Source organism: Sapajus apella, unplaced genomic scaffold (assembly GCF_009761245.1).
Source record: "Sapajus apella isolate SASKATOON/1434 unplaced genomic scaffold, GSC_monkey_1.0 scaffold7, whole genome shotgun sequence".
Classification (NCBI taxonomy): domain Eukaryota; kingdom Metazoa; phylum Chordata; class Mammalia; order Primates; family Cebidae; genus Sapajus; species Sapajus apella.
The window spans coordinates 31,129,261-31,139,585 of NW_022436947.1; the positions used below are offsets into that span (position 1 = coordinate 31,129,261).

At 37.8% G+C, this 10,325-nt stretch overlaps 1 pseudogene; it reads right to left on the bottom strand.

Annotated features, from left to right (window-relative positions):
• Positions 1 to 4,440: 4,440 nt before the first annotated feature.
• Positions 4,441 to 4,742, bottom strand: LOC116550068 (annotated as a pseudogene).
• Between the last annotated feature and the right edge of the window lie 5,583 nt (positions 4,743 to 10,325).

Consider the following 10,325-nt stretch of genomic DNA (forward strand, 5'->3'; position numbering starts at 1 on the left):
TTAAGTCTACTATTTTATTTTGTTTACTTTTTTCCTTGCTGCTTCTTCACCTCCCTGTGCTTTCTTCCTTGAATCATTTAAATGATTTCTTGTTTTCCATTTCAATTTATTTATTGACTCATTTGCTTTATTATTTTCTATGATTTTAGGAGTTTCTTAAAAGATTGAAATAAACATATCTAGCTCGTTACAGCTACTGATAGTTAATATTGCACTACTTCATTTTAAATGTAGAAATCTTTCAACCATACATATTTCTCCCTACCCTCATATTACACTGTAGTGGTCATAATATTACATTTACATGCATGAAAATTCTCATGTTATAATACTTGCTTGAAACATCTATATATATTTTATATAATTAAAGAAAACCATATTATTTTATGTTTTTAGTTTTTAGGTATGTTCTTAGATAGTTATCATTTCTAATATTCTTCATTTCTCAAGATTCAAATTATTCTCTGATATCATTTGCTTCAAACTGAAGACTTTAGTTTTGCATATTTTACAGAGCTGATCTTTTGTCAGTGAATATGTTTAATTTTCTATTCTCAAAAAGCAAATCAAAACAAAAATTGTTTATGTATTCTGCCTTTATTCCTAGAGAATATTTTCTATGAATATAGAACTCTCATTGATAACCATTATTTCTTAAGCACTTTGTACATGTTATTCTACTGGTCTAGCCTCCATATTTTCTTATAAGAAAGTCATGATAATTAAACTGTTTGTTTTTGACAGTCTCACTCTGTCATTCAGGCTGGAGTGCAGTGGTACAATCACTGCAACCTCTGCCTCACAGGTTCAAGTAATTCTCCTACCTCACCTCCCAAGTAGTTGGGATTATAGGAACCCATTATTTTTTTCTTAAAATATTTATATATTATTTCTTTATCTTTGATTTTCAGCAATTTAATTAGGATATGTCTAATAATGCTTCCCTTCTGCTGTGCTATAGTGGAAATGGCAATAGAATTTGGAATTTGAAAAATGTGAGCTTGACTACTAGCCTGGCCACTTACTGCCATGTAACTTTAGGAAAGTCAGTTCTTAGAGTCCAATATCTTAGCTGTAAAATGAGAATTATATAACCTGCATTATGAAATTGTTGAGGGTCAAACAAAATAACACTTGCAAACATGCTCTGTAAGGTGCAATATGAAGCATACAGTGTTTGGTGATGACAAAATTGAGGGTCAAAAAGTCTAGATAATGTCCCATGTATTAAGGAGTAGAAGCTTGATTAGTAACTTGGGGTATGTCTGACCCAAAAGTTTATGCTTTTTCTACTTTTTCATGTTGCTTCTATTTACCTGATGACAATTCTCTCTAATTATCCTTTCCAAGCACACCTTTGAGTACCTGCGATGGCTCAATTGCTAAATTGAATGTGGAGCATGTAATGATACATCACAGCACCTGTCCTTGAGGAGCTCCGCGTGCCATCCTCTTCAATGCGTTGACTTCTTTCCACTTTCTGCCTCCTCTTTGTTGCTTTTAGGACATTCAGGTAGTTATTTTTATATTGTTCAGGGATATTTAAGTGTTATTTGCAAGAAGATAAATGTAATACAGGTTACTTAAACACTACAAGAATTATTGGCAAGAAGATAGGTATAATACAAGTTACCTAAACACTACAAGAAGCAGAACCCCCATCCATGAGTTTTGAATTTTGCTGTTTAGTTGCTTGATCAGTTATATAGATCTGGAGAAATTAAAAACCAAGGTGCTACTATTGCCCCATCTGAAAATATTCTTCTATTTTTTAAAATATAAATCCAATGCTGCCACTGTTCTTTCCAGATTACTACGTCTTTTAAAGGGCAACAATGTTTACCTAAGCTTAATTGCTAAGATGTAAGAGATCAGCAGCATTAATTCAATTACATATTCTTTCAGTGTGTTTCTACCTTTTCACTCATTTATACCTGTTATCTTCTATTTTTGATACTGCAATGTTTCATGTTTCTGATGTTGATCATAAACTTACTCTAATAGCTTCCAGAATTAAATAGCCAGTTCCAAATGTTCCACTCGTCTTGAGTAATTTTGCAGGTAAGAACAAATGGTTTCACCGGAGGCCTTTTCTAACAACCTGAGTGAAAAACAGATACTTGTTTTGTAAAGTCAGCTTCTTGGAGTCTCTTTCTCTTGATCAATGTTCTCAATCTCTTCCAATATGTTATTGATCCACCTACAAAGGCGAAGAAATAATATTCATCAACTAAGTTATTATCAACTTGACCATTTTCCATAGAAGGGTTCAATGAAATCAGCCTTTTACCTACAAAATTCTTCTTTTTGTATTTCACTTTGTAAGCCTCCTGTTTGTTATCTCTGAGATGCCATATTAATGAGATTTGTATAAGACATGATGGGTAAGCCATCAGTGTTTGCTTCAGCTGAGCATCTTTTGGTTTTGAGCAGCTCAAATTATGCCATATGATAATTCTGGCACTTTACTCTTAGATAGTGTTCTGTAAAGCATTACAAGACACTTGCAAATCATCTAGATGCTTTCTGGGAACGACTCATTTTATGTTGACTTTTACTTGCAACGGCGGCGCCGTTAGCTACTTTACATTGGTAGAAGCTTTTGCCTCCAAATTTTGATTTTGGGGTAAGCAGGTTGAACTATGATGACATTGTCACAGCCCTCTCTTAATGAAATTTAACCCCCGCCTCCACCCCCCACCTTATATTGGATCATCTAAAAACTGGCAAATTCACATGGTACTTTCACCGGAACCAGAACTTTCTTGCAATGACCCTAGTATCTAGTTCTTGGCTGCTGCCATCTTGACAAAGAATCTCGAAAAATTGTATACGTATTGTTATTTAAAAACAAAAACAATAACACTGCATCTTTAATGTGGTTTCGGGAAGAAATGTAGACAAGCATTTTTGTTCAGTTTTTAATTTTGAACTAGAACTTGCAGTTGTTTTTGAAGAGACTTAGATTTCACGTGAAATATATATATAAAGATTTCACATGAAAAATATATTTCGTAAATCTCACTCTTTTTCCATGGGTATGTTGCATATGTGCTCTTCATTTTGCACTTGAAATTCTGCAAAAAAAAGTAGAATTTCAAAAGAACTAATTTTCATGAAAATATATGGTAAAACAAAAATAAATATAAGTATGTAAGCTATTTTAGGAATTCTACAATCAATTCTTTGCAAAGATGTTTCATCAGAAGGAAAAAATACACTGTATAACTTTTAAGGAAAAATATTAATTTGATGCAATGAAATTGGTAGGCAGCATACTTTGCTGTAATCTTGGTAAGTATGAAAGAATTAAGGAAGGCAGTAAGTTGAATTACTCTGTATTGAATTCTGAGGATTTTGAACCTGATTCTGAGAATGGCGGTTATAAGAAGATGAGTGATACATTAATATCTCTGTGTTTGATGAAATAATTTTAGCTAGTGTGTTTGAAAAATGATTGATGGTCTGAGGGGCTACAAGCAGGGAGTCAATAAGGAGGACATTAGAATTAAGGTAAAAGTTGATAATACACAAGGACAGGGAGAAATAGGCAGGAATGAAGTAGAAGAAGATATGATTGGGAAGAATGGAAAGCTATTTGGATATCTTAATTTGGAAGTTCTATTGCAGTACGAGTACATAGATTGATAGAAGATAAAATATTTTAATATGAGATTTTTATATCAGACAATAGATATTAGATTTATGACATATAGAGTGATGAATAAGGGTAACAATTATATTGTTAGAATGAAGGACAAAGAGGATAGAAAATATACAATCCCCATTTAGCATATTTTTCCTCTCTTTTTGTATACACATTTCTTTCTTCTTTCTTTCTTTCTTTCTTTCTTTCTTTCTTTTCTTCTTTTCTTTTCTTTCTCACTTTCTCTCTTTCTTTCTTTCTCTCTCTCTTTCTCTCTCACTTTCTCTCTCTCTCTTCTTTCTTTCTCTCTCTCTCTTTCTTTCTCTCTCACTTTCTCTCTTTCTCTCTCTCTCTCTTTCTTTCTTTCCTTCTTTCTTTCTTTCTTTCTTTTGGCAGGGTCTCTTTCTGTTGCCCAGGGTGGAGTGCAGTGGCACAGTCACAGCTCACTGCCACCTCAGCTTCCTGGGTTCACATGATCCTCCCACTTCAGCCTCCCCAGTAGTGGGGACTACAGGCATGCAACAAACACCAGGCTAATTTTATTTTATGTAGATATGTGGTCTCACCTTGTTGCACAGGCTGGTCTCAAACTCCTTGGCTCAAGCCATCCTTCTGCCTCAGTCTCCCAATTTGCTGGAATTGCAAGTATGAGCAACTAATTTGTCTTTTTTTTTTTCCCAAGCATGTGGTTGAGTTTATTGTAGAGAACAGTAATAGGCAATGAGATGTAGAAAGAAAAGAGATGGAGACAAAACTGGATGAGGGTTTCACACTGGATGTCCCATCTACAGGCCTCAGTAGCCCTGCCAAAGATCTACCCAATTCTTTCACATCAAAAAGTTGATCTTGCAAGCCATTTCCATGTGGTATATTTGCCGGCACCTTTCATAGCTTTCTCTCTGTCACTGGCGGCATGGCTTTCCCTAACACTATGACACTTAATGTCCTCGATGAGCCTATCCATAGTGAGGATTCTGTTTAGGGTCCTGTATGCACTTTCCATGTCCCCTTCCTGTACCATCACAGTCCTGGTGTTGAATTTCAGATGTTTTGCCATCAACTTGGATTTAAGTCTTCACTTTGTAGAGCCTGGTGTGCTCAGTACCTGGCCAACCCCTTAAGTTTCTTTTTCTTTTCTTTTTTTTTTTTTAATTATACTTTAAGTTTGGGATACATGTGCAGAATGTGCAGGTTTGTTACATAGATATACACGTGCCATGGTGGTTTGTTGCACCCATTAATCTATCCTCTACATTAGGTATTTCTCCTAATCCTTTTGCCCTCCTTGCCCCTCATTCCCTGACAGGGCTCAGTGTGTGATGTTCGCCTCTCTGTGTCCACATGTTCTAATTGTTCAACTCACCTATGAGTGAGAACATACGTTGTTTGGTTTTCTGTTCCTGTGTCAGTTTGCTGAGAAAGATAGTTTCCAACCTCATCCATGTTCCTGCAAAGGATATGAACTCATTCTGTTTTTTATGTCTGCATAGTATTCCATGGTATAAATGTGCCACAATTTCTTTATCCAGTCTATCATTGATGGGCATTTGGGTTGGTTTCAAGTCTTTGCTATTGTAAGTAGTGCTAGAATAAACATACGTGTGCATGTGTCTTTATAATAGAATGATTTTTAATTTTGGGGGTATGTACCCAGTAATGGAATTGGGTACAAATGGTATCACCAAAAGCACTTGTGATAAAGACCAAAATTGACACATAGAATCTAATTAAACTAAAGAGTTTCTGCACAGCAAAAGGAAAGTATCGTGAGAGTGAATAGGCAACCTACAGAATGGGAGAAAATTTTTGCAATCTATTCACCTGACAAAGGGCTAATTTCCAGGATCTACAGGGAACTTAAACTATTTAAATTTAAAAAATAATCTGTGACAAGAAGGGCCAAGGTGGCTAAGTAGACACAGCCATGAGTAACATCTTCTACTGAGGGACGAAGATGCGCTGGAAAGACTGGCGTGCTCCAAGCAGCTCTTCAGATGAAGGGCCTCGAGGGCGCACGAAGGGAGGATGCAGATGTGGGGCTGAAGTAGGAGGAAGGTGAGAGCCCTGTACAGGGTTCTCATGTGGCTACCAAGCACCACGATTCATTCCTGGACCCCAGTGATTCCTGGGGAAAAGTTGAAGGGTGAGTTGAACAGAAAAAGAGTGGCCTGCTCTAAGCACAAGAATCTGGAATTTAGGCATCAGGAGACCCCACAAGCCCCATAAACACTTGAGTCGGCTGGGAGAGCTGCTTACAGTTGGTAGGGGTTGGACTACAGCCTGTGTGGAGCCAGAGAGTTTGGTGTGGGAATGTCTGCAGTGGAGTATGGCCACAGATGCACATGCCCTAAGGCTCACTGTACTCCCCTAGTAGACTTTAGCCTTAGGGTGACTGGCTGACCTAGATAGAGCAGGGTGGTGGTGCCTGAGAGACAGAGTCAGTCTGATCTGAGTACTTCCCTGTGTGCTGGCCTCTCCCCCAATCACCTGGCTGTGCCTGCTTGCATGTCAGTTTCTGATGCCCAACCAGGGCACTTCCATGGGGCTGTAATCATAGCTCCTACCCTAACCAACAGCGAGCTCCAGCAGATGGGCCCCCTCCTACGAGTACCAGTCCACCCACAACCTCTCTCCACTGAAACCTCTCCCCACTGCTTTGCCGGCATGCACACTCCAATGGCTACCCTTCTACCACTTTGCAAGCATGCATGCATGGGTGGACCTTGCCTCCCCTCCCCAACCAGCATGCATGTGCATGTGCACTACTTTGTACTTCCATTGCTACCAGTGCAGATGCACTCCATTAACTCTCATCCCTCATGGACATGTAGGAACCTGCCCACACAACCATGGCAAGCATGATGCGTGCATAGATGTGAGCAAACACCACCCGCAAGTCAATTGCTATGAATGTCTATATGGACGCTGGTGTCTGTGCCTGTGCCAGCACCTTACCTCCATTGCTACTGCCTCCACTGCAGTGAGCATATGTAGGAATGCTGCAGTTCCAGTCGTGCTGGTACCCCACCCCGGCTGATATATAAACACCACATCATCCTGCTGTAGTTGCTGGAATGAACAAGCCAGCACCAATATCACGGACACTGTCCTGATGAAGTGCTTTGGTCGGCTCCACATATCGGAATATTGTGGCCAGGGGACCCAGAACACTTCTGCCCCTCCAGTGCAGCAGGTTTATAACCTTAAAGGGCCACAGAATGAAGCTGGAAGCCCAGTCTCAGCTCCCAGACTCAGAGCATGCAGCCCAACAGTGCTGAGCTCAGCCTTGACCCTGTAAAATCTTGCAGAAACAAAGCCAGTTGACTGAACCCAGCTTACACCACAAACAGCCCTCAAGGGCATCAGGGAAGATAAAAGAAAAAAACCCATCCAAAGGACAGGACCTTCAAAGACTGAAGGCATATCAGCCCACACAGATGAGAAGAACCAACACAAACACTCTGGAAACTCAGAAAGCCGAAATGTCATCTTACCTCTGAACAAGCATGTTAGTTCTACAGCAATGGTTGTTAACGAGGCTGAAATGATTACAATGACAGAAATGTACTTCAGAATATGGATACAAACGAAGATCATTGAAATTCAGGAGAATGTCAAAAACCAATCCAAGGAATCTAAGGAATACAGTACAGTGATACCGGAGATGAAAGACAAATGGCCATTTTAAGAAAGAAGCAAACTGTTCTGATAGAGCCAAAAAATTCACTTTAAGTACTTTATGATATAATTTCAAGTATTAACAGCAGAATCAATCCAGCTGAGGAAAGAATCTCAGAGCTTGAAGATCAATTATCTGAAATAACTCAACAATTTCTTAAAAAAAAAATGAACCTTCAAGAAACACAAGATTCCGTAAAAAGATAAAATTTGTGTCATTGGTGGCTCTGAAAAACACGGAGATATAAAACAAGCAACTTGGAAAACAGTTCAGAATATCATTCATGAAAATTTCCCCTCCCTCACTAGAGAAACTGGCAAGGTTGTGGAGAAGGGAAACTCCTGTATACTGCTGGTGGTGACGTAAAATCATTGTGTAAAGCAGTTAGGGAATTTCTCAAAGAACTTAAAATAGAACTATAATTTCCCCCAATAAGCCTATTATTGGGCGTATACCAATGGAATATAAATCATTCTCCTATAAAGATATATACACATGTATGTTCATCACAGTACTATTTACAATAGCAAAGACAAGTAATCCACCTAAATGCCCACCAATGGTACACTGGATAAAGCAGATGTGATACATATATACAATGAAGTATTATGCAGTCATAAAAATGAATGAGATCATGTCCTTTGTAGAAACATGGATGAAGTAGGAGGTGACTATCCTAAGCAAACTAACACAGGAACAGAAAACCAAATACCACATATTCTCACTTACATGTGGGAGCTACAACAAAAGGGACACCAAAAGGACATAAAAGTACACCAAACGGACATAAAAAAGGAAACAACAAACACCAGAGTGTACTTGAGGTTGGAGGGTGGGAAGGGGGTGAAAAACTACCCAGCAGGTACTATGTTTATTACCTGAGTGACAAAATAATCTGTACACCAAATCCCTATTTTGACACAAAATTTACCCACGTTAACAAACCTGCGCATAGACACATGAGCCTAAAATAAAAGTTAAATAAATAAAAAAGAATACCCTATGACAGCCTGGGCAACATGGGGAGATTCCATCTTTATAAAACAATTAAAAAAATAAGCAGTTGTGGTGGTACATGCCTGTGGTCCTAGCTACTCAGAAGGCTGACATAGAAAGAAGGATTACTTGAGTCTGGGACAGAAGTCAAGCCTGCAGTGAGCCGTAATTGTGCCATTTCACTCCAGCCTGGGCAACAAAGTGTTGTCTCAAAAAATAGCCTATGACTCATAAAGTAACCTTTTGAATCTGAATTATTTTTAATTTCTATTTTATTTAAGTTCTGGGGCACATGTGCAGGATGTGCACGTTTGTTACGTGGTAAATATGTGCCATGGTGGTCTACTTGCACCTATCAACTCATTACCTAGGTATTAAGCCCAGCATACATTAACTATTTTTCCTAATGCTCTCCCTTCCTCAACCCCATTTTTATTTGATCCCAAATATCCAAAAAGGCAATTCTTTTCTCTTAATATTTTGGTTAAATGGGGAGTGGATTTTGTCTATTTCCAGTATAAAACTGAAGAAGATGTCTTTTTTATATATTTTTCCAAAGATTTTCATGTACATAATATCATTTTTTCTTTTTTTTTTTTTTTTTGAGACGGAGTTTCACTCTTGTTACCCAGGCTGGAGTGAAATGGCGCGATCTCAGCTCACTGCAACCTCCGCCTCCTGGGTTCAGGCAATTCTCCTGCCTCAGCCTCCTGAGCAGCTGGGATTACAGGCACACACCACCATGCCCAGCTAATTTTTTGTATTTTTAGTAGAGACGGGGTTTCACCATGTTGACCAGGATGGTCTCGATCTCTTGACCTCGTGATCCACCTGCCTCGGCCTCCCAAAGTGCTGGGATTACAGGCTTGAGCCACCGCGCCCGGCCCACAATATCATTTTTTTCAAGGGCCTACCTGAATTTCTTCCACTAGAGTCATCCATTGAGGCTAAGTGATTATTTTCAAGAGGCGCTTATGTAAATGAAAATGTCTTACCTCTTTAGCCTATAAGTAGTGATGAATATTTTTGTGTTAGTAAGTAGGAACTATTGAAAAAAAAAAACCTGAGGGAAATTACATTATGAGAGATATTTGAGGGACAGAAGCAGGAAAATCATTATAATTCTGATATCTGCTATGGAGAGAACTATGATGTTAGGCAATTAACTGGTAATGCTTATACCACTGCAGTACAGGATGTTCTGGGAAGCAAAGCAGTGTAGTGGTCAAGAACCTAATGGCTTTGGCTCAAAATTCTGTTTACCGCTTCCTGGCTGTATAATCTTATGTAAATATCTTAAACTCTTTATGCCTAATCCACGAAATAACTACTATAATAGTATCCGCCAGAACTATTTGAAGAATAAAAGGAATTTCTGCATAACAAAAGTGTCTGCCTCAGCTAATGGTGATTATTATTGTTAGAGAAGCTGAAAAAAATGGATGAAAATGAGTGAGAAAGAAACCTATTGAAAAAAATTCACACTTTACATTAAAATATTAACTGAGAACAATTTGTGTCAGATGAGCAAACAATATACATCAAAGAATAGAACCTCAAAATGCCTTATGCATATTAAATTATCAACACTAATAAATGAATAATTATAAAGAAAACATTTTTATGCATGTATCTGATATTATAATGTCATTTTTATGTCTGACCATATATTTGAAGGTAAAGTAATAAAATGGAATAATGTAGAAAAATAAGTAATTAGTTACCCACTAAAAATGGCAGGTGTATGTTTTAAATTGCATTTATTGTTTTATGGATTATTAACAAAAATACTATATGCCTCTACTCCTAAACAAATAATAATGGTAAAATGAAATTATCATTGAAAAATTCTAGAGTACTTACTAGTCTTTAATAATGTTGATGCAGCATTTTTAGCTATCTTCCCATGTAATTAAATCATTTCCATTGAGGTTTCTGAAAGTTTTCTTATGGCATCACTATAACTGTGTTTATAATGTGTTTAGACACTAATGCAGTTTGCAT